The sequence below is a fragment of the Doryrhamphus excisus genome, linkage group LG18 (genome assembly GCF_037039965.1).
Source record: "Doryrhamphus excisus strain RoL-2023G ecotype Guam linkage group LG18, RoL_Dexc_Guam_v1.1, whole genome shotgun sequence".
NCBI lineage: Eukaryota > Metazoa > Chordata > Actinopteri > Syngnathiformes > Syngnathidae > Doryrhamphus > Doryrhamphus excisus.
The window spans coordinates 11,194,252-11,219,648 of record NC_136374.1 but is presented as its reverse complement, the minus strand read 5'-3'; the positions used below and the strand labels follow the sequence as shown (position 1 = coordinate 11,219,648).

The following is a 25,397-nucleotide window of genomic DNA, read 5'->3' as shown; positions in this document are numbered from 1 at the left end:
GGAGAGAGAGAGAGGCAAGCTTTCAAAAGAAGACCTTTCAAATCAAAACACCGAGGATCTTCATCTGAACGTTGCGCTTCTCATCCATGTTTTAGAGTCTAGTCAACACTTCAGCATGAGGACAGCCATACACTTGCAGGAGAGGAAGAATTGCTTTACAGCTCGCTTGAAGAGAGTTTATTTTTTTTATTATTTTTTTTTTTAGACGAGGAAAAAAAGCGTCATGCAGCAGATGATTCAATCTGATGCTGACATTGTCTGTCTGCTGCTTCCCTATAGCTTTGGACATGATAAATCTATCATGTTATTATAGTACAGATCCACACTTTCAAGTGACTGATTCCAAACCCAACTTAGCTCTAAAAATGCTTGTACAATTCGTAATTGCATTAAATTGGAAATACATCCAATACTGATACTACTCTTGGTATCAATATCGATACAAGGATGAAGAGTCTTGAACCAGTCATGATGTGCTATACATATCACTATATTGACACTTACTATGGTACCCATTATGTCATTGGATGGTCATATCATTTCGTACTTCGGTAGGGGACAAAAAATGTTAAAATTAAAAAAAAAATTAAACTATATTAGGAAAGCAGGAAGTGAACAAATGTAACAGTTACTGATTGTAAAAGTACCAGATAGAGGGGTATGATTTAATAAGCTTTTTGAGGCATATTGAGTTCAACCAGTCAGACAGCTGCTGTCCCTCCAGTCATACTATGACCCTCCATACTATGGTACCCATTATGTCAGGGGTGGGCAAACTTTTAGACTTGTGGGCCGCATTGATTTAACAACATTGACGGGGGGGCCAGACTATATAATATTTTACACGTAACGGTCAATTTTTACGGTATATTTTATTTTATTATTTTTTTTTGTCTTGCAATCTGCTATATGTGCACTTTGAGATTATTTATTTGATGTAAAGTGTGTTATAAATTAAATGTATTATAATAACAATAATAATAATAATTATTATTATTATTATTATTATTATTATTATCATTCAATATTTTTATTTAGTATTATTATTAATAATAATTTATATTATTAATAATAATTATTATTTTATTTAATATTATTATTAATTATTAATGTCAATAATTAATCATGTCAATAATTAATAATATATTAATTATATTATTAAGGCTCAAGCCTTGATGTCAGGTTGTATGTTGAGTTTAAATGAAATACTTTGGAAAGAACAGGCGGGCCATATTCAAGCACTTGGCGGGCCGGATGTGGCCCCCGGGCCGTAGTTTGCCCACCCCTGCATTATGTCATTGTATGGTCATATCACCTCGTACGAGGTGCATTATTAAAAAAAAAAAAAAAGCAGGAAGTGAACAAATGTAACAGTTACTGATTGTAAAAGTACCAGATGGAGGGGTAGGATTTAATAAGCTTTGCTTCTTCCTACTCCTTTTGGACATGTGGAACTGTGAACTGATTATGTGATGCATTCAATTGTAATCTGATGCATGTTCAAATGAAATAAAACCATTACCATTACTATCAGTATTTGGATGGAGCTGCGTAGCATTCAAATCACAGCAATATTCACGCTCTTTTTAGGTACATGTCTGCGTAAAAGGGGTAATTATGAGTGGTCATTTGTCTATGTGGAGAGAAGCTGTAATTTGTCTCGTTGTTGTAAACATTACCCCCTTACTCCAGCTTCCCTTCTTCTCCCTTGAATTAACGTAAACAACGGCACAATTATCCTCCGTATGAGTAGAACGCCCGCTCTGTTGATTGATCGTATGTATGTGTCAATCAAATTCTTAAAAAGCTGGCTTCAAACAAACTCTTGTAATAATTCACATATTTTTTAGTGTGTATTGCCTTTTAACCTACACGTTTAATTTATAGTGTTTGGAACCGTTCTAGATGAAAAGGATGGCATTAAGTACTGAATGTGTTTTCCTTCAAATAAGTGCTTCTAAGTCGTAATGTTTGTGCCTTTTAAGTTTGTGTAAACAATCTTTACCAAATACAAGCTTATAGCATTAGCCAAAACGCATAACCATCCCCATGAGTGTGTTCCTCATTTATAATTCAGCACACACCCACGCTTAAAAAAATTCTAAATTGGGTGTCTGTGAACTCTATAAAACTTTATCATGCAACATGGCTATATTTAATTCACATAATCAAAACTGTGACATCATAATAAGGAGCTCAGAGCCTAGGAGTCTAACAGTACGCCACAATCACAGGTTTCGTAAGTAGAGTAATCCCGTATTTATCATAGTTAAGTGGTTCCAGACGTGACAGTGATCAGTCGAGAAGCAGGTTTTCTTGGAAATGGAATATTTTCATAGAGCATAATAAACCTGTTTACGACCTTCTAAATATATTTTTAACATTGTTCGATCCCTCCATCCATGAGATAACACAGCCAACCTTGATGCTCTTGGATTTACTCACTATAGAAGTATCGCTTCTGGAAGCAGACATCAAAAACAATTATAATAGCCTCAGTAAAACCATCATGGATGTCCACAATAATGTCACATACACGAGCACTAAAAGGCATTCCAAAACACTAAGAAATGAAATAAAGGAGATGCAACATGCTGCTGTTAAGGAGGTTAAAACATCTATAGAAGCAAATAAAGCACTATGCAATCATGTACATTTTATCTTTGCCTTTTTTTCTTTGACTGTTTAGGTATTGCACCGAGAAGCCATAGTGTTGCCAAGCAGGAGACTTTAACAAACTTTTCCAACTACAGGGACTGTGATGCCCTTGTCACACTCCCACATTAAAGCGTCCCCTCCTGCAGAGTCTATTGAAGTAAATACGAGTGATGACTTTGCCTCAAAGAAGAGTTGATATCCATGTAGACTTGTTGAAGCTGTCATGTCAACTCACATAGCGACTGCTACGATGTTTTCTTAATGCATTATCACAGCATGTATATTAAACCAGAAAATGTTGTTAGAGGGGCTGCACGGCAGTCGAGTGGTTAGCGCGCAGACTTGAGTTCAATCTCCGTGTGGAGTTTGCATGTTCTCCCCGTGCATGCGTGGGTTTTCTCCAGGTACTCCGGTTTCCTCCCACATTCCAAAAACAAACATGCTAGGTTAAATGGTGACTCCAAATTGTCCATAGGTATGAATGTGAGTGTGAATGGTTGTTTGTCTATATGTGCCCTGTGATTGGCTGGCGACCAGTCCAGGGTGTACCTCGCCTCTCGCCCGAAGACAACTGGGAGGATAAGCGGTAGAAAATGAATGAATGAATATTGTTAGAGGTTCTTTTTAGGGGGGGTTGAGGTCGAAATAGGTACCTCCCAATGTTGTGCATTGTTAGCTAGTTCATACTACCTCATTTTCTTTAGTTAGAATAGCACAGAAAACGGAAAGAAATATGTGTTCATGTTTCACATAAGGATTATGGATGATGATGATTGTAACTACAGTTACAAAAGACCCATTATGCCTTTTCCACTTTTCGGACTGTAGTTAGAATGTTGTACTCTCGTGTTAAGCGATGCCAAAGTTTCAGATAATGAAGGAAGTGAGCCCTGAAAGAAGTTTGGGATGGCTCGGTTTCAAAGGGTGTGGTAAAACAGCCCCTTTGTGATGTCACAAAGGAACGGACTTCCTTATATGGGCATGGCTATAAGCCAGAGAAGCTCTGTGTCCTCCCCTAAGCTCTGCTTCCTTTGCCCTTCCCCAAGCTCTCATCCTCTGTTTAGTTGATAGCAATGGCTCGTATGGGAGTTTTTTTAATCTGTCAACATTACCGATGCTGTAGAAAATGCTAAAATGCTCAAGTTACTTATCATTGACATGCAAAACAACAGTAGGTTCACTTCTGTTCACCTAACAGTGTAGCTTTCATCAGCACCACTTCTAACAAAATAAAAGCAGGGTCACTTCTGTTAAAACAAACTAAGAAATGTAACCGAGCAGCAACAATACAACCCAACAATAAAATAAAAAGTAATTCTACAAGGTACTGCCTTGAAAATAAATACAGAGTATATATTTTGTAGTGGATTGCAATTTAAAGTCTAAAAAAAGTATTAAAAAGAAAAGTCCGAACCTAGCAGTCCAACTTGTATCGTCATACTCTCCAACAAAACGACAAGCTTTAGATAGTGACTATATGAAGGAACGAGAGCAGCGCTTCACTCTGTGGGGGTGGATGGACTGGACCACTTCTCCCTCAACACAGGCTGCAGCGAGCAAAGTGAGAGGCATGGTCAACTTGAAGAGGATAAGTACAGTCGGGATTGGGGAGAATTTTTACAGCCTTGTTTGCAGGCCATCTAAACGATACAGCGAGATCTTTTCCATTACGGCTGGAGCCGAGTGGCCGTGTAAGTCTGTGACAGAGACAGCCCATCATAAATCTCATTTCACAGACACTCTTTGTGAATGAGCCTCCTCTCTCTCTCTCTCCCGACAAAATGTCACCTTACGCCGCCAGTAGATAATCAGAGATGAGACGAGGTTGCCGTGAGCGTTCCCTGCCCAATTGAGTGAAACTCATATTCATGGGCATTCAAGCCCTATTGGCAAGCAGTGATCATATTAATTTACTAGCATTGAGCACAGACTGTTTGCTTATTAAAATAAAGCCTCTTCCTTCCTGAGATGCATGAATAAACTCTGATAAGAACCAACGAAAATAATATGATAATCACCAGCATCTCACCTTCCTTTAATCCATTTATTTTCATCTCTAGCACACTTTTAAACACACCACTTAAAGAAACAATGTGCACAAATTGACAAAGAACAGCTTGATGGTGCATTCACTTGACTTCAGGAGAATACAAAAGCTGTTGCTACGGTAACCACAGGATGCTCTACTTTAGGGTGTACCAGCCAGGATACGTGGACACTGCTCAAAGTTGTGTGCGGCACTCCCATTAAAATAATCCATATTTATTTGTATGTGTTCGCATGTAAACACGTGCATTATTTAGCTCAGCTCCTTTTGCTTTTTTGCATCCATGCAACTTGAATTTAGTTAGCTATTCAACAGATGTTTAATTATTCATGAATGCAACACTAATATGCAATTTAAAGGCTAGTGTCCTCCCTCTGTGGGGAATTTCTGTGTACATTTTGGAACAAATAGATTACAAAAATATTTTTGGAGGGCTGTTTAGTAGCCAGTATCCGACAAACTTACCACCATGGAGTGTCACATGGCTGTAAATTACATTGTTGGCAACCCTTATGGATTGTGGTTTATTTATTAGAAAAAAGGTCCAAGACAAATTGCTTGAACAAGCACATGTTTTTCAATAACTCTTGCTCAAATGTTACAGTCCCCTAAATGTTTGTACCAATTTTTGCGGAGAGAAATTTAAAGTCCATTACGTCCAGATAATATAAACAGGTACCTGTACCTGTAAGATACCTTAATGATTTAAAGTTAAATGAGGAGGAATGATTCCTTGCTGTTGCTTAAAAAAAATGGATTTGACCTGCCCCACCTTGGCAGCCGCCCTTGCTTTTGAAAGATGGCCCTGATGCAAAAAGGACGTGCAAAACAACATCAGCTCGTCCAGAGACTCTGTGAACCATGACGCTCAGGTGAATAAGTGCCTGTTTACAAAGTGGTTGTTCTTCTATGTCCAGTGTAGGGAGGTCTAAAAGCAGTCCGAGCAGCCAACCAGCAAAACAACAAAGGCCGAATACAAGAGCTCATCCCCAGAGATAGAACACTGCCTCGAGAAAATCACATTTGGAGAAACGCAGAAGGAATGAGATGACGTTATTCTAAGAGGCTATGTCTAAAGTATAAAATAAATAACTTTTGCGAAGAACTAAATCTTCAAACCTTCGTAAACACCACCATGAAAAAAGTATACAGTGAAACCTGGGTTAGTGTATGCCCATATTTGTGTATTTTTTAATTCACAACAACATCCATCTTATCCTCATTAGGATTGCGGTCATGCTGGAGCCTATCCCATCTGTCTTCGGGCAAGAGGTACAGGGTACACCCTGGACTGGTCACCAGCCAATCACAGGGCACATATAGACAAACAACCATTCACACTCACATTCATACCTATGGACAATTTGGAGTCGCCAATTAACCTAGCATGTTTTTTGGAATGTGGGAAGAAACCGGAGTACCCGGAGAAAACCTGGAGAGAATTTTGCCTCCAGGTAACAAAATGTTTCACGTAACAAACAACACAACTGAAGACAAATTACATGGGCAATTAACTGGTCCGCTGGGAGTAGTGCATTATGGGTTATTCCTAACTACCTTGTGAGTGTTAAGTTACTGTGTGATAATTTTAGAGTTCTTCGTAAGATAACACTGAAACAGACTGTAATATTGAGTAATGACCTCTTGCGATTCAATGGTTTGACAAGCTCATTGCCTTTTAGCTTCTGATTGGTTCCTGTCAAAAAGAAAAGGAAGGAAACCATGCGCAAATTATGCTTGAAACCTCCCAGCCACTCAAAAATTACAACAGCTGCCTTCCGATGGATGTGGAAAGAAAATTGTCACTCTTCGCTGTGAAGCGTTAAACCATAGTAAAAAGAAGATGGAATATACCGAGGAGTTTAATTAAATGGCCAAACACCCTTGAATGATTTAATTGACGCTTCAAAGTGAGCACCGAGATTGCATCTGACGTCCGCGGTTAGGTTAGCAGCCTGACACCAGCGAGTGCTTAGCAACAGAGTTTGCAGTATCACACGCGGGACAGATGGACTCCGCAGCTGTCGGAGTCTTTTTTTCCCGCCTCGTCTTTGTTGTTCTTTTGTTGTTTTTGTTATTACGCAATCACGTCACTCGCTGTCAACCTTTTAAAACTGTCCACCGGTGCATATCTTTAATGCTTCAAAGACACTATGCTTAAGTGGAAACTTGTAAGCTGCTTAAAAATGCTAATGTATTATGCCATTACCATCATTACGATGTCAAAGTATGATTGTAGTCTCACTGATGACTACAAGACATATGGTGGACATTTATTTCCCTGAGCCCAGCATGAGGCGCGTATGCCAACAAGAAGGTTAAACCAGGGCTCTAGACTGCTACTAAATGGTAGCGAGTAAATTTGTCATCGACTCTACCAGATTAAGACATGCCCGTTCATAGCTTATTTCAAGTCAAACAAAGCCAATATGCTTGTTTTACCAGAATATGAACATAATGCTGGTATTCATAATTCAGCTTTAGTATTTCATAATGCATTTATGTCCAGTCTTCTCACATTATAAACTGAAAACTTGAATGAAAAGCAGGTTTATCCACCTCTGGTGGGTCGCTCCATCCGCATACGCTGCCTTCTCAAGCGCAGATGCAGCCGACTCCCTCTTCTGTGCCCGGAGAGGAGATCGTGTGATAGTGTTCACAACCCCCCGTTTCAAGCGCGGTGCAAACGCTCACATGTTACACTTGTTGTGAATCACAAATCATCCGGAGTCGTGGCACACAACAAAAGTTCCTAGTGTCTGCATGATCCCAAATCCGTACTGAGGCAGAACTCATCCCCAAATTTGGCCCACAATCGCAAGTACAGCGGGTTGGGACCGGAGCTTTATAGACGCTGCCTAACAGATGATCTCATCACGAGCCTCAAACTCAAACCCTGACAAGTGTTCGGCCCCAAATGCCGCACCAATCTAAGCTTTTTAAAGCGCCACCATGGTGAGATATTTTTTGAGGTACTCTCACAAAGACAGGAAGTCCCACACATGGCAGACATGCTTGTTCTAAATGCTGCAGCGGCATGGGGGATCAGCGTATTAAAGCAAGAACTGTCTGAATCCGATCTGTAGCAAATCGATAAAAACACCCCTAATTGGAACACTGAATTAAAAAAATATAAACTGAACAGGTTGTTTTTCCACCAAGTTTGGCTATAAAAGCCAAAATCTGCTCAAAATTCTCATTTTCTGTCAGGCATTTACACGGTCATGCCTTCCCGATGGCTAAAGCTAGGAAGCGTCCTCTTCTTGAATGTGGTCGGATCGTTGAGCGGCCTTTGCAAGGTTCCTCACAGTGTGACATTACTGCTGAGTTTGGATGCAGTAAGATATCCATCAATCCATTTTCTATGCCGTTTATCGTCACTAGGGTCGTAGGTATGCTGGAGCCTATCAATCACAAGGCACACACACAACCATTCACACTCCTTCATACCTATGGACAATTTGGAGTCCCCAATTAACCTAGCATGTATGTTTTTGGAATGTTGGAATGTGGGAGTACCTGGAAAAAAAAAACCCATACATGGGGAGAACATGCAAACTCCACACAGAGATGCCAGGGCAGGGAATCGAACCCAGGGCATACTGATATCCTGACTGTGTGACCAGCATGCCAACCACTCATCCGCGGTGCAGCATGAAAATACTTTTCTCTTACAAGGAATCACCAAATACAATAACTTCTGCCTGAGCTTGTTTGCCATTTAAGGAAGTCCACTCCTCTGTGACATCACAAAGCGTCAGTTTGACCACGCCTTTTGAAACAGAGTGTTTTGAGCCATTCTAAATTTCTTTCAGGGCTCACTTCCAAATGCACAAACCTCATTATCTAAAACTTTAGCACCAGAATATAACATTCTAACTACATTTATAGGTCAGAAAAGTGAATACTGATGCTTATTTTAAATTTAAAATAAAACTCCATACATACATTAATTTCCTTATAATTATAGCTCAAAAATAAATACTCCAAAATAGGGAGTTACTTTTCAATCACTATGTACATATGTGGGACGCCAATACCATTCATACAGAATAGTGACACGGAAAAAGACGTCAGCTTTACCAGGCAGTGTGAAAGGGGCTAAAGTGTCATGTCACTGTTACAATCAAGCCAAGGAGGTCCACCCACAGCGCCGGTCCACATCTCTCAGTTGTCAACCTCCTCCTCTAGCGAATGATTCCATGGCAGGGCTCAAGAGTTAATACAGCTGAAGCAGCGAAGGCCCTGAGGGAGGGGGGTCGCTGTTCGGTTGGGGGTGTCTAATGAAGTGGGGCTGACTGTCCCTGACCGCCGACAAGCGATCAGATGACTAGCGAGCACTCTAAGCTCCCCCGAGCGTGAACCGCCCGATCAACCGGCCAAGTCCTTCGGATCAATTAGCCAGCTTAATCGTGGCAGCACCTCCCCCAAAAGGTCCCCTGGTTTACCTCTGTATCTGTCATTTTTACTACCCCACCACCACCATCTATCAGCCGCCACCTCTGCTTTAACACTGCATTGATGTTCCTGCTTGGTAAACGGTAATCAATGTCTTCACAACTGAGGGCTGCTTTAAATGATTTTTTTTTTCCCCTCAGGAGAGCTGGCTGTGCGTTGGCTTGTATTACTTGTGAGGACATAAATTTGTCTGACTCACTTTGAATTGAAGTTGTGGTGTACACAAGATGAATATTACCTCAACTTGCTTATAGCGTATCACAACAACAGTGAGATTTTTTTGCATGATTTGTGGTCAGCGAGGGAAGGGAAAGTGTGAGCAGGCTTGCTTGGATGCAGGAATGCATTCACTTTTGCACCATAAATCACTCATAAATCACTATCAGACCATTGTGGCATGTGGGTTACTGCTACACGGTCCCTATAATGTATACATTGCTTAAACCATCACGCCACAACACGAGCATTGTAGATACGAATGGGAAAAAAAAGCCTGCTTATGCAGGTTTAAAATGTGACGGGATAGCGTGTGAAATAGTAAAATGCCACTGAATGACTTGCTTCAATAGGAACCATGGATCCAAACATGGATCAATTCAGAATTTTTGAGACCCACTAACCGTATTTTTTTAATGTAAAATTTGCTTTCATTTTAGGGCTGAAACTAGCGATTATTTTAGTAGTCGGATGCTTGTTGTTTTGATTAATCGAGTAATCAGTTAGGCCCTAGACGGACCAAATCAATATGACCCAACCACAAACCGTTAGTGGTGTGGTCTGCACCAGATGAGAAAAGAGGGCAAATATGTTGATAACTGTTTTCCAAAGTTAAAGCTGATGTGTGTGAATATCTACTTTTGCCCTTAACACATAGATGTCTGCTTTGATGAATGATTAATATTATTTTATATTATCTGTGAAGATGAAATCAAAGGATATTTACTTTTTATTTTAATAAATGAAATTTTAAATAAGCGCACATTAAAATACTTGATTAATTAAATAGTCAATTAATAATTTAAAAAATGTAATGCTTCATGGTTTTCAGAAAGTGGAAAATACTATACCTTCTATAAGACACCAAGTTTTTTGAAGTCTTCTTTATACAACATAATCATTTGTAGAATTTTCCACCAAAATACATGATATATAGTTCAAATAATATAATTCAAATGTGCTGCAGGTCCATTTCTGGTGTGGTTATTCATTGCAGTGAATAATTGAGCATGGCTTCTCTTAAAAACAAGGCGGATATTTTGAGACATAAGATCAAGTTTGTGGCATGAAGTTGTTTGTCCAAACCGCCTACTAACAGTCCAAATGTGGAATTATGTGTGTTTTGCTACCATATAAATAATCCATTGTCATTGTCAAGTATTGAATATTATTCACTCATTCATTCATTTTCTACCGCTTATCCTCACGAGAGTCGCGGGGGTGCTAGAGCCTATCCCAGCTGTCTTCAGGCGAGAGAAGGGCTGCACCCTGGAATGGTTGCCAGCCAATCACATAGCACATATAGACAAACAACCATTCACACTCACATTCATACCTATGGACAATTTCGCCAATTAACCTAGCATGTTTTTAGAATGTGGGAGGAAACCGGAGTCCCCGAAGAAAACCCACGCATGCACGGGAGAACATGCAAAGTCTCCTAGCTGTGAGGCCAATGCGCTAACCGTATTAAATATTAATTTAACCATTGTTCACCTTTCAAAAGTTTGCAGAAAGTAGAAATGTTATACATATTGTGGGAAAGAATAACTTTTATATACTCCAAGTACACTTATTTACCCAACTGCAGAGAGCAGCAGAGAGACCATTTGTGTTGGTTTTAGAATGTAATGATGAATGGCGGAAGATCCTTCGGGTTTCAACTCCCTCAAAAAAGCAACAATTATGAAGTACTGAATCCATTATGTCTATAAGGTCATGTGCAATATGATCACAAAGGTATTTAGTAGGAAAGTGTACAAAAATACTCTACATAATATAGTCATAACTGGACTCTAGTAACATAATTGCATATGCAAAAGCCGACTGCAGCAACACAGTGATCATGCTGCACATTATACAGGATAGAAATATAATTATATTTTAACACAAAAACACCTAAAGGAGATAAAGGTGTATTTTTCCCACAAAAAAACGTATAAACAACAAATAAATAACCCCTAAAGGCACTTTTTTGTTTCATAAGAATTGCCTCATAGATAAGTTTACTCCATTGAAAGGGATCTTTTCGCCATCCTTGCCCAAAACAAAGGGTCAATAAAAGGTCACGGACTTCCGAACAGGAGAGGTGAACTTCCTACTCCTAATTGGAAAATTTAAGCCATGGATTGATCGGCTTTAGGGACATTTCGCCCCCCTCCTCTCCAAATAGCACTTAGCACAGCGTTAAGTACAGTATAGAGCACACACACACATACATACACATATGCAGACACTGTAGCGCACGGATGACTCGGTCAAAAGTACAAACACCCCCAGAGGATTACTTGAACATTTTTAACCTCTGCCAAGGTCACTGGATAATATCTACAAATCATGACCCCTCGATATGAAGCATCCACTGAATGCAGTGATCTCCTTGGTTGAAATATATATTTGTAAACTAATTTAAATAAAAGTAATATATACAATGCTTATATCAATTACGCTGACATGCTGTAGATACTAATCAAACGTGTGGATATCCAGTAGAGTCACATTAAAGTGTGCAACGACTAATTATGGATGATAATGTGAGCAAAGCATGCAGTGTGAAGCCAAACGAACATGACAGGTTTTTTTTTTCCTCAATTTCTGCATTAATGAAAGCCAGCACGCTAATACACACGATTGTTTTAGCGATTCACTTTTTTTAAAAAATAAATAGCAAGTATAAAGTGTGGATTTGTTGTTTTTGACTTTAGTGCTAGGACGGTGGCAGACGTCCAAGTTGCCTCAACAGAACACATCCTGTTGACGCATCAAGTGGCCGCAACGCGTCGTTCAATTTGAACTTAACATTCTTCACGGTTCAAGTACGTGCAAGTGGCAACAAGTTACACCGAAATGCCGGAAAAAAGGCTGCACATAAATAGTCTCCAAAAAGACAAAAAAGTGCTTCCTTACCTTTGCTGTCCACGTCCACGGCGTCAGGACTCAACGACACCGTCTCTGTGCCAGGCTGCACCGTGTAAATGATCCCGGGTGGTGGAAAGGAAGCTTCTCTTTACGCACACGCGCGGATGCTCGTCTTGCATCCAAGCCGCGCGTCTGGCGCAGGACGAGGCATGCCGCTCTCGGCACTGCGCGATATACGAAGCCCCTGGTGGTGATGGAAGGAAGCTACAACGAGAGGGAGAGAGAAAGAGAGAGAGAGAGAGAGAGAGGGCGGTCAAATGAGGTGTATTTTATAGAGCAGTTCTCTTTCAATACAAGCAAAAAGGATGTATGCAGCATGTGCAGGGGAGGAAATAAATGGGTGGTCTTAACTTCAACGACCCCAATGTTTCTGTTCTCATTCACTTAAAACAACACTGCTGCTAAGTTTAAATAGTGTTAAATGTATAAGAGATATGAGTTTAATATTTGCTCAACTGCACACAACACAAATGTCCAGTAGAGGAATGGCGTTAATGTAATGGTAATAATGGTAATGGTTTTATTTCATTTGAACATGCATCAGATTACAATTGAATGCATCACATAATCAGTTCACAGCTCCACATGTCCAAAAGGAGTAGGAAGAAGCAAAGCTTATTAAATCCTACCCCTCCATCTGGTACTTTTACAATCAGTAACTGTTACATTTGTTCACTTCCTGCTTTCCTAATATAGTTTAAGTTTTTTTTCAATTATTAAAAAAAATATTATGAATTATTATAAATGGTTATAAAAATTATGATTACTTTTTAAATTATTTTTTATTAAAAATTAAAAAATAAAACATTTTTTTAATTAATTTGTCACATACCGAAGTACGAGGTGATATGACCATCCAATGACATAATGGGTACCATAGTAAGTGTCAATATAGTGATATATATAGCACATCATGACTGGTTCAAGACTCTTCATCCTTGTATTTAGCAAACAACTGCTTGTATTGTTTCTTGAATTTGCTCATCGTTGTGCATTGTTTGAGGGTCTTACTCAATCCATTCCATAGTTTGATTCCACATACTGAAATGCTATGGCTTTTTAACGTAGTCCTAGCATATAAGTGTTTCAAATGTACTAGTTCTTCCCTGAGATCATATTTCTCCTCTCTTGTACAAAAGTATTGGATGACATTTTTAGCTAATTGGTTGTTTTTAGTCTTATGCATTATTTTAGCTGTTTGAAGATGAACTATATCAGCAAGTTAAAATATTTTAGAAATATAGATTTTAGAAAAATAGATTTTAGAAATAAGGAGTGGTATGTTCTCTGTAGGCGGCATTATGAGTTATCCTTACTGACCTTTTTTGCAGTACATTTAGCGAGTGAAGATTGCTTTTATAGTTATTACCCCATATTTCCACACAATAAGTAAGATATGGTAGAACCAGAGAGCAATAAAGAGTGTGGAGTGATTTCTGATTAAGAACAAATTTTGTTTGTTCAATATTGAAATATTTCTGGCCACCTTATGTTGTATATTTGTAATATGAGGTTTCCAGCTCATATTTTCATCTATTGTGATCCCCAGAAATGTATAAAAGTATTGTACATATTGCATCATTTTTCTCCCCCCATCCAAAAATGATCAATAGTTTGTTTCAGTGGATTCATTGAGGCATGGTGTCTATTAGAGTAGAGGCCAGTTTGAGGATATCAATATCAGTGATGTCACGGTGACTAAGAAAAAGTAATCTGATTACTGACTACTGATTACTGAATTAAAACGTAACTTAGTTTATTTACAGATTACATGGGCACCAGGTGTGCAGACCAGGAGAACAAGGCAGGAGTCTGGTGCAGGACAGAAAAAAGACAACAGGGGGCAGCAGACCAAAACAAGTGTAGATTATGACACTATTATGTCAGGTAAAGTGTTTATTACTGGGAGAGTCTATTTGTATGCATGCATTAATTAAAATTTATTAATTATATATGTAATTTTTAGGACTTAAAAAATCAACTGCGATTAATTGAGATGCAGCATCTATTAGGGTGGAGCGAATTATTTGAGGAAATAAAGTCTTGCCCTCGTGCATCAGGTTTGCAGGTTTTAATTAAAATATTTATTTTCACTTCTTAGTGTGTATTTATGCATTTCTGTTGTACTGGTCTGAAAGTATTTTGATGCAAAATATCCGACAAAAAAACTATGAATGTGATCAATAAAGTTTGATTTGATTTGATGTAAATCCTGGCGTCCATGAGGTTGTTCAGGGCATGAAAAGAAAACAGGACACATGAAAAGAGTGCATGACAAAAATGGCCGCTCATTAAAACATGCACAAGGACACTGGATGGGCTGTATTGAAGCTTTTTATATTGTGTTTTTTTTTTCTTTCTTTGAATGTGGTGGAAGGTGAGAATGTTGAGTATGTCCGCTTCCTTGAAGTGGATCCACCGTTAATCAGAAAGTGTGTGTGTGTGTGTGTGTGTGTGTGTCTATACCCCCAGCGTGCTAGAGAATATGAGAGTGACACAGAAGGCCAGAACCATCACAAGCAGTGTGATGCTTCAGGCAGAGGATTGAAGTTTTAAAGAAATGATGTCCTAATAGGAATTTTAACACAATGTATCAGGGTGTCAGGAGTTTCATCTGCCTAAAAGAATAGAATGTACCTCAAATCATTTCAGACATTGCAGTCCTTGGGCCATTCGATGCCTGCAGCTCATTATTAATTGGCCCGTGGCACATTGCACAAATCAAAATAAACCAATAAGAAAAAAACATGGCAACAATAGAGGAAAAAAAGGCACATAATAGAAAAAACTAAAATGTTGATACAAATAACTAAAACACAAAGCTTTGTATTATACAGTATATGTTTTTCTTAGCCTTTATACCACAATGTTGTTTTGCAGACCCGGATGTGTGGCGGACATTAAACCGCTCAAAAGTTTGGGATCACTTGGAAATTTCTTTGGCCAGTCTGATGATTCTGCTACTGGTTTTGATGGGTACTATTTAGTTCAGCTGCCAGGTGACGACCTTTGAGGCGTCTTTGTCTTAAACTACACACTTAGATATTTGTCTTCTTGCACAGTTGTGCATCGTTTTTCTGTCCTTGTTAGACCCAGTTTGTGCTGCTCTCTGAAGGGAGTAGTTGACAGCATGGTAAGCGATTTTTAGATGGGTTTTCTAATCATCTATTAGCCTTGTAAAATGATTAACTTGGATTAGCAGAGGACTGACAGTTGTTGATAGTAGGCCTGTATGCAAAAATGTAGATCGTTCTTTGAAAATCATCTGATTCATTTTAATTGTTTGTGAAATTAATACAAATGTTTGTAAAATGCAGTAAAATTTGTTTTTCTTTGGAAAACAAGGAAATTTGCAAGCGATTCCAAACTTTTGAGCGGTAGTGTACGTATTGTAAATATTATGTCATGTTCTCTGATTGGTTTATAACTGCCAACATACGTATTACGTCCCTGTATCAATGAAAAATGGTCCAACAGTCAATCAAACGGAGCGCATACCAAAGCAGGACAACATTTTTACAGATTTTTTTAAATAAGGCACACCGGATGTAACACTCAAATTTGAGTTCAAGTGAACCGAGTTCACATGCAAGCAAACCGAGACCCATCTTTCAAGTGGTTTCTGTCCGCTTGTTTGATGCACACCACGGTTCTGATGATCAAACAAACTACATTCTATTATTATTGGCTAGTAATCCACTAGACTACAGTACAACAACCAATTACTTCCCTGTTTTTGTCATGGAGGACGCAGCAGCTGGTTAAGACTATGGCCTAAATCAACTTGACACAAGTGCATGACGTATACAAACTGTCACAACGTGTTGTAATTGCGACATACTGCAACTGTTGTACTCTGGTACCCAAAAATGCAAAGCAGGACAGTCTCAGAGTGAGGAGCATAAAATAATCCTAAATCACCGAAATGATTGTCTGGTACGTAAACAGGTTTGTTAAAGTCAAAGCCTAAATCAGAAAGCTGATCCTCAATCAGGTGAATGGACAGCTGCTCGTTCCCAAGCAGACTACAGAGGAAATATTCCCTGAAGCTAGTCCTATATCAAAGCCGTGGACCAACTAAGTTATTTATGAGGTTTCAGAATAAGAATTTCCTCCCCCTTGCCATTGATTCAATATCAGGGAATGTTTTATATTATCACTCCATGGTCACAGTCATGAGAATTAAACACTTTCAATTCAGTAAAATAGTATTTACAAATGATGGCCTCCATCTTCAATTGACATCAGGTTAGTGATTGAACACATGGTGGTCTCTTTTCATTCATGCATGAGTAAATAAACTTCACAAACTCTTTTGTAGATTTCAGATTTATATTTGTATTACAGGTTCAAGCCAAACTGTTGGCAAAAAATTAAAACGGCCACAAAACAAAATTATTTAAATATTGATAGATAGGGTACATGCACTACACATTTTTTAGTTTCTTTCCTAATTGGTGTAAAAGTCCGCCACTGTCGTTTTACGTCTCTGTCATTGAAGTGTGAGACCAATTCAGAGAGAAAGACCCGTTTTCAATTTGACAAAAAGATCCAGTGCCAGATTGTGTATTATTTGTAAATGTCCAACTATCTGCAGCCATGTGAATTAATTACTTCACTATTAAATGATTGCTGTTTCGTGGTTGACAATAGCTCATTATTAGTCATACGCAGTATTTTGGTCACTAGGAATCAGTGATGACACAAAATACTGATGAGACTTGACGTTATATTACATTACATTCACACTGTATACTGTGTCAGCCATGGCATGTCAGAGAGTGACTACCCATTCCGTGTGGAAGTGGTCATTTTTGGCTTCTTATTTATATGTATATATATCAATTTTTCCCATAAGAAGCAATGTACATCCTGACAGCGAAAAATGTTAACACGTTTTTATAGTTTTGCATTCAGAAAACAATTCAACATTTCCCCCGTTTTGTATGCCGCTTATCCTAACTCGGGTGGCGGGGTGAGAGGCGGGGTTCACCCTGCACTGGTCGCCAGCCAATCACAGGGCACATATAGACAAACAACCATTCACACTCACATTCATACCTATGGATTTTGGATTTGCCGATTAACCTACCATGTTTTTGGAATGTGGGAGGAAACCGGAGTACCCGGAGAAAACCCACGCATGCACAGGGAGAACATGCAAACTCCACACAGAGATGTCCAAGTAGGGAATTGAACACAGGTCTACCCAATCTCCTGACTGTGTAGCCTTCATGCTAACTAGTTGCCCACCATGTGGCCCTAATTTATTTTTGATTCATTCTATTTTCTTCCCGTCATTCAAGTTATATCAGTAATTTTGTGGCATAAACCAACACTAACCTGAAAATTCTACAAATGCAGAACATTCCTTTGAGTTTGGATCTGTACTTAAAAAGAATTAAATAATGGTACAGCAGAACTAAAGTGACAAAAACAAAATCTGACCACATACTTGTTATTGGATACAAGGTCGCAAAAACTGACAAGCATGGCAACGCTTCCACCTTGACGCACCTCGGACGCTCCATCAGTCATCCCCAAGTTTGCTGACAGAAGCAGGCAAAGCTGATGGATTGACTGAAAGAGAGATGGAGTGCTTTTTACTACAAGAAAAATAATAATAATGTATGGTAGCCACTCAATACATGTACTGCATAGGACATTACAGAGTAAGCCTGGCATGAATTGTTTCCGTCTGGTAATTGGCTGTGATTGATTGATTTTGTACTAATTGCAACAGGCGTGATGGGGTATTGATCGTGAAGCTCTGTTCAAATTATCTCATCACAACACTTGTATTGTACAAAAGTGGCAGGTAGGTAGCCACTGCTATTTTATAAATATTGGCAACTACAGAAATTAGTATTCAGTATAATCAACGATCAATTATTATTGAATTATCATAGTGCCATTGAAACCCTGTTCACAATCTTTTAAATGTGTTTTTAATCATTATTACAGCACTCCACATATGAAATAACACAGTCATGATGTGCTATATATATCACTATATATATATATATATATATATATATATATATATATATATATATATATATATCACTATATGGACAGTTACTATGGTACACATAATGTCATTGTATGGTCATATTACTTTGTACTTCGGTACGGGACAAAAAATTAAAAAAATTCTAAATTAAAAAAAAGTATTATGGAAAGCAGGAAGTGAACAAATGTAACAGTTACTTATTGTAAAAGTACCAGATGGAGGGGTAGGATTTAATAAGCTTTGCTTCTTCCTACTTCTTTTTGGACATGTGGAACTGTGAACTGATTATGGGATGCATTCAATTGTAATCTGATGCATGTTCAAATGAAATAAAACCATTACCATTACCCATGTCGTCAGCTTTACATTTGTATTACCCAATATAATAGATTTAATCAGAGAAAATAAGACATATTTTAAATAAATAAAATATTATAGACTCACACGGAAGCAATTCCTTGTTTTTTCTGAACAGCTTACGTCCTGCAGTGGCTATTGTCTCATCAGTGTAATGTAATGGCAGCTTAAATGGCATAAATAAAACTTGTGTGTACGAGTCACAGTAAATGAGTTTCCTAAGTAGCGAACCTTTGCGGCTGGAGGCAGGGAAATTATGTTGAAGATTCAGAGCTGAGTTTTAGCTTATTGTGGGTGATGGCCTCAACAGGTGCTTGTGGTACTCCGATGATTATTATGTTATTATTATTATTATAGTGCCTGTTGTGAGATAATCTGAACTTTCAATAAATGCATTTTCTGGCAATCATGCCTAGTCCTTGCGTCACTGAACATTGACGCCTTGTGAATGTGCATTCATATTCACAAGGCTTCTCCAGCCTTGTATTTATATTTTAGTTCATTTGGTAATTTAATTTAGCAATTTTTTACACTTAAATGCTTAATTTAGGCCAAGAATCAGTACAATTTGCTTAAGTATGCATATTTTTCCACTATTAATAGGCTGTATTCAACCATGAAACAGTGTTCTTATTAATTACATTATGAAAAAAATGTCAGAGTGAGAGCACGATGTTTGAACCACAATGTAGCGATTCAACAATCAACAATTAACAACAAAACAACAACATAAATCAGTGATTCCGTACCAGAAGGTACATGAGCACCAGCGACACCGTCTTACCTGTATGCTTGCTACGTGGTAGAACCGGCAACCACATAAAGTCAATGGTTTGACACTTTTGACACCAGTATTTTCTTCATTGTTTCTTAAAATGTACTTCATTTATATCAGTACTGGTTTAATTTCAACTAAATAAACAGCTTTTTAGTATCATTTGGATTTATTAGGAACACCTGTGGGCACTTACCAATGGAGTCACCTGCAGAAATGTTTGGGGAGGAGCCGCCAAGAATCTCTGTTTTTTATAGGGCAGGTGATGTCATTGGTGACATCATCAGACCATACCATGTACTGGGGATGAGGGAGAGGGTTGTAGGTTTTAGCTAAGTTGTTGCCACAACTCATACAGGCCTTCATTGATGTGAGTGAATAGGTTTTTTTTCTTTGCTGTTTTTTGTGGGGATAATTCAAGTAATTTTTTTTTGACACTGTCAATTAAATTTGGGGGTTTTAATGGTTTTTCATAATTTTGAATATCCCTTGTCAAATAAATATTCCAAGCCTGGGTGAATAGCAAGTCTGTCTCCTTAATATTTTTGGCCATCAAGCACCACAACAGTCCTGTTCAGTCCCATCTGAAGACCCACGTAGCAAAAGTACCACCTGCCACTGGCTTGAACCAGCTTACTATCACAACATTACTAGTTGGCATCTGTGGAATATACACACTGCACTTCTATTTGTTGTATTCTCTTTTAGTAATAGGCAAAATTAAAACATCTTTTAAACATTGATAAGCTGTTATGGTTGTGGCTCCAGACTATTTTTGAATTGTGGAAGAAGGGGCAAAAATTAAAATTTTGATAGTAAAGGTTGCTGACCCCTCCCTGTTTTGGATGCTCGTTGAGATAAAGATTTGAATTTTACATGATGATAATAACTTTCTCAATAGAAAGTCCAGGGTGTACCCCGCCTCTCGCCCAATGACAGCTGGGATAGGCTCCAGCATGGTCGCGACCCTAGTGAGAATAAGCGGTATAGAAAATGGATGGATGGAGTTATTAGGCTTGGGTGATATGGACCTTAGCATATGTCATGATATTTTGGTTTTTAATTCAGCAGAGTCTAGATTAAAAAGCTACAACCCTTGAGGCATATAATTAAATACATCTGTCTCAAATTGTAAAACACGTTTATTTATTGGCTAACTTTTCTGCACACATCGCTACAAAAATTGAGTGATTAAGGAAGATGTAGTCACCCATGTGGATATTTTTATTACTCTTGTTTACACAGTTAGACAGCCAACGGCACTTTTACTTTGAAGGCCGTTAGTATGTCTGCTGTGTGTTGAGAATGAAAAGTGTTGTGTACAAGAATAAAAGTTTTGGTGCCGCCTCCAAATTTGACCACTTCTGTAAATGTATTATGTACAACAAAATAACAACACAATCAATGCAATGAGACTGTATTCAGTTTTACCTTATTCCCAACGGCTTTTTGGGACCTACAGAATTTTAAACACAGGCCTGCGAACCAGGATTGGGAAGCAATTTGACAAAATATTTTTTTTCTTCCATACAGCAAGTACAGCATCATGATCAAATACCTTGCATAAGGTATTCGATATGCTACCTTTTGAGTATGCAGATGGGACAGAAGCCCTCCAGGCTTGAATAGTGAAATGTAGCATAAAAAGGCTTTATACAAACTGAGCCATTACTTCCATTTTTTTTTCCGAGGTTTTACAACATTTGCATGAAATCGCATATGAGAAGAGAGGAAAAAAAAGTGATGGCACGGCACTTTTCACATCTCACTTCCGACGCGTCATGCTTCGGTATTATATGGCAATTACAGATGTGGCTCACCTCTATTGGCTTTGCCGTAAACTGTAATTGTCGCTGCGCAGTGATTAATTTGATTTTCTCAGGCTTTAAGCACAGTTTGGGTTCTGTGACATATTCCAATTTTTTATGGAAAAGAAAATGTACTTCAAAAGCTAGCCAGTGGCCCTTTTTTTTTTTTTTTTTTTTTTTTGTTGTTTTTGTAACACCAGTGTGAAATGAATGTCCAACAAAACAATATGCACTTGGTAAATGTTTGACTACAAATACAAGGACACTGTTGCTGCAAGCTTATGCAGATATTTGCAAGCCATGTGTGTTATTAAGGTTGTCTGACTTGCCGTTAAGGGCCCGTCTTTAAAAGTGGCATGTTATGGCATTAATGTTGATGGAGGTGATTCTCAATCTGCTGACGAGGCGGGACAGGGGCCAGATCAATAGAGAATGCATGTACTGTAAGTAAATGTAGCCGTTAAATCTTGTGCCAGTTAGCTGCCTAGCTCGCCAACAGTGAGTCGGTAAAACAAATAAATTGCATATATCCCAAAATTCTGACTTTGCAAAGGAAGGAAGTGTCCCTCTGTTTCTTGGGTTTGATTTTTGCACCAGTCTGCAAAGATGCTTCAGTGAAGCTTTGCACATAAGCGCTCCTTGCTCCACTTTGCACAGCACTATCAGCGAGAGTGTGGCATTGCATTCTTATCAACTCTTCTCCACATCTACAATAAATTGAAATCGGTAAAGAATGCGTGAGCGGACTGAATCACACAGAGAGAGGGAGCCCTGCAGTAACCTTCCAACCTGAGTACCACTTAAAAGAAGCTGACAATGACAGCAGCTTTCTTTCTTGTCGCCATCATACAAAAGTGAACTTTTCATGATGTTCTAACTAGGGTTGGCCATCGACCATCGATGGATTTTCGCCGGAATTGTTCATTTTTTTTAAACTTTCCGTGCCTGCATTGCCCAGCGCCATAACACCAAACAAGAAGACATGAAAGGAAGTGATTGTGCTAGCAAGTTTAGCTGAAATTGTGCAAAAAAGGACAATTGTGCAAAGGCGGGTACACCACACAGGATTAAACACTTCCAGATTCATGGTGTACAGAGAGTGCCCTCGATTTGACGCACTACTCTGGACTTCTTATAACCAATCAAGTAATCAAAAATATAAATGACGTGACTCTGATGCCAACATTGAAGCAAATACTTACTACTAATAATATATAATACTTTATAAATACTATATAATGCTTTATACTCATTGGATGAGGACACATTACATGACATCTAATGGAAAGCCATTTAAGTATCTTAAGCACATTATCAGGCTGTAGGTGGCTCTAGCCCTCACCACTAGAGCGGCCATTATGAAGTGGACATCAGGACCATCAGGTGGAAGGAATAATGCTGCTAACATGCTGCAAAAGAGGCGGTGTGTTATGTAAATAAATGTTTAAAATTACCAGATTATTAGTAGCAATCAAACAATTAGCTGAAAATGATTTAGTTGTCATACAAAGTAACGACGCGCCACAGGAACAACAAGCATCGTAAGTGAAAGGTGCCAGCAAGATGCCAGCAATCTGGCATCTGGAGGTAGGTAGGCCATGTTAGGGGACACCAGTCATGGACGGAGATAATAGAGAAGCTGTGGTAGCTTCCCGACATCATTTAACCCCAAAACAATTCCGTTATCAAAGCATTCCCAGCTCCCTCAGATCGCTGGAAAGAAGTTGTGATCGACTTCACTGATGGGCCCACATCAGCGAGTAAAGGGCTATCGCTACCTGCCACCAGAGACAGCAAAAGAGCTGATAGACTGGTTAGTTCATGACCTAATCCCAAATTATGGCCTTCCCATTGCCATACATACACTATCCTAAATAAATGGCTTGCCCCCAAAATCAATATTTTAGAAGTGAAAACTCTGCCAGAAAAAGCACAAGACAGCTCCACTCAGCTTCTTCATAGCCCAGATCACTTCTCCCTCCCCTCAGTAACCATCCAACAAACAACCATTCACACTCACATTCATACCTATGGACAATTTGGAGTCGCCAATTAACCTAGCATGTTTTTTTTGAATGTGGGAGGAAACCGGAGTACCCGGAGAAAACCCACGCATGCACGGGGAGAACATGCAAACTCCACACAGAGATGGCCGAGGGTGGAATTGAACCCTGGTATCCTAGCTGTGAGGTCTGTGCGCTAACCACTGAACTGCCGTGCAGCCTACAAATAATATTTAATAACAAAAAAAACAATATGTCCCACAAGGTGGTGTATGTGGTGCATGACACACATGGTAGTCTCTGATGTGCATTCCAGTGGGCCCTACGCCTTTAAAAGGAAATGAGAGCTGTTCATTTGATTGGTTAAGATTACACTCGGCTGTGTTAAACCCTGTCACGCCTTCTCTCATTCCTTTTGCAAGGGACGGGGGTGGGAGTGCGCTGCGCTGCGCCGGACCCCAAATTTATCCCACTCTTGCAAGTGCAGTGTTTTGGAATTTGGGCTCTAACAGGAAGTCCCACACATGGAAGAGATGGCTGTTCTGAATGCTGCATCAGGGGCGGAACTGATCAGTGGAGGTGGGAGGGACGGGGGCGTGGGTGTGTCGTGCTGCACTGCTCACGAAAATTGCCACACTCCTGTCACGCTGTCATGATTTAGAACCAGTTCGATGCAGACACATAAACACACCACTGATCTACTTAGGGGAGCGGTAACACACCTGCGTGGGTGTAGAGTAGAGTAGGCACTTCCTAGTTCGAGGCTTCTTCCTGCTCCCATTGGATGGACTGAAGTCCAGTGCTGAGCTTTGTGGTATCTTCCAGACAAATGCTTCACTGTCCGATTTATCTCAGGATAAACAAACTATTGAATCCATCTCATCTTTTTCAGCGACATGTTTTGCGACCCAATTTGGAACTGTCCACCAAATTGAAGGGTATAGAAATTATTTTACCAATCCCACAATCTCTGAAGCTGTTTGAAGCAAAACACACAACTCAAAAATGGGGGGAACCAAAAAGTTCCATTATTACAGCTCTGGAGAATACACTGCAATGGTTTCATTTTGCTATTATATCTTGTAGCTCTTGTGAAGGATTAAAATGTTTTCAAAGCGCTACTTTGTACCACTTAATGGTCGCACAGTACTGTATGTAGCAGAAAGAGATCACACGGCTTTTTCATGATCTTTGCGTTTGAATCCTACTTTGAAGAGAGAAGCCATATGAAGACATTGATCTTGATCAAGCACATAAATAGCCGATAGAATTACTGCACGAATGTAATAACTATTACGCAACTTGATTGATGAAGATCAGTGCAAGGCTTTTATTCCATACTCACATGGACAGTATTTTCTGCACGTTGGACAAAAAAAAAAAAGCGACTCATCATCAAAGCAGAACAGATTTTTGTGGACGTGTACAAAGGATTCGGAGGTGGAAAAAAAAAAAGTGATGAAAATTCAGCAGCTTCTCAGCCTGCAAGCGTTATTAATTCTTCTTCAGTCAGACTCATATTCTTAAAGAAAATTAATTCTGCTGACTGATTTGCTTTTGTAATAGCCAAATACTATGCTGTGGCCATGCTCGCTGGGCTGGAACTGAGAGAGAAGAACATATCGATTGAAGGCTCGACACTGTGTGGCTATAGAATATATGAGAAAGGTTTCAACAGGTTATCGCTGGTAATCATATTCCCACCAAGTCCTGTGTAATATGAAATATGATAACCAAATACTTCAATCATTAACAATGAAAATCTTAATATATTTATTAAAAATGACTACTGAGGCACCTTATATCTTTTCAGACACTATCTCAATACATTTGTTTTTTGTACATTTGTCAATACATTATTTAAATTTTATTTGCAGTTTATTTATTGAATTAAAAATATTATTTTGAATGTATTTATTTTATCACTACCTCTTTTATTGATTGGTTGATTTTAATTATTTTTATTCTGACTCCCTTTTTTGTTAAAAGTAAAATGCACATTAAATATTGGTATTTTTTATTAATATGCCTGACTTGAGATTTTAATTTTTTTCTTGCTTAATTTGTTGCTTGAATTATTAGCAAACGTTAAGAGAGGTTTAATAAAAGTTTTAATAAAGTTGTGATGATCACCTTTTAGAAT

The 25,397-nt window shown here is 38.8% G+C and overlaps 1 protein-coding gene across 7 annotated transcripts in view; it reads right to left on the bottom strand.

Moving 5' to 3' along the window:
• Positions 1 to 19,720, bottom strand: part of cdh22 (cadherin 22) — a 175,050-nt gene extending 155,330 nt beyond the window's left edge. For 2 of the 7 annotated variants that reach the window (XM_078798336.1, XM_078798338.1), the window contains exons 1-3: positions 19,640 to 19,671; positions 17,754 to 17,878; positions 12,287 to 12,502 (exon numbers count right to left, since the gene is read on the bottom strand). The gene's annotated coding sequence lies outside the window, so the exon portion shown is untranslated. Of the gene's footprint in view, positions 1 to 12,286; positions 12,503 to 17,641; positions 17,684 to 17,753; positions 17,880 to 19,452; positions 19,509 to 19,639 lie in introns of those variants that run through there. The other 5 variants (XM_078798337.1, XM_058055933.2, XM_058055931.2 and 2 more) reach the window with 5 other exon arrangements.
• Positions 19,721 to 25,397: the final 5,677 nt, after the last annotated feature.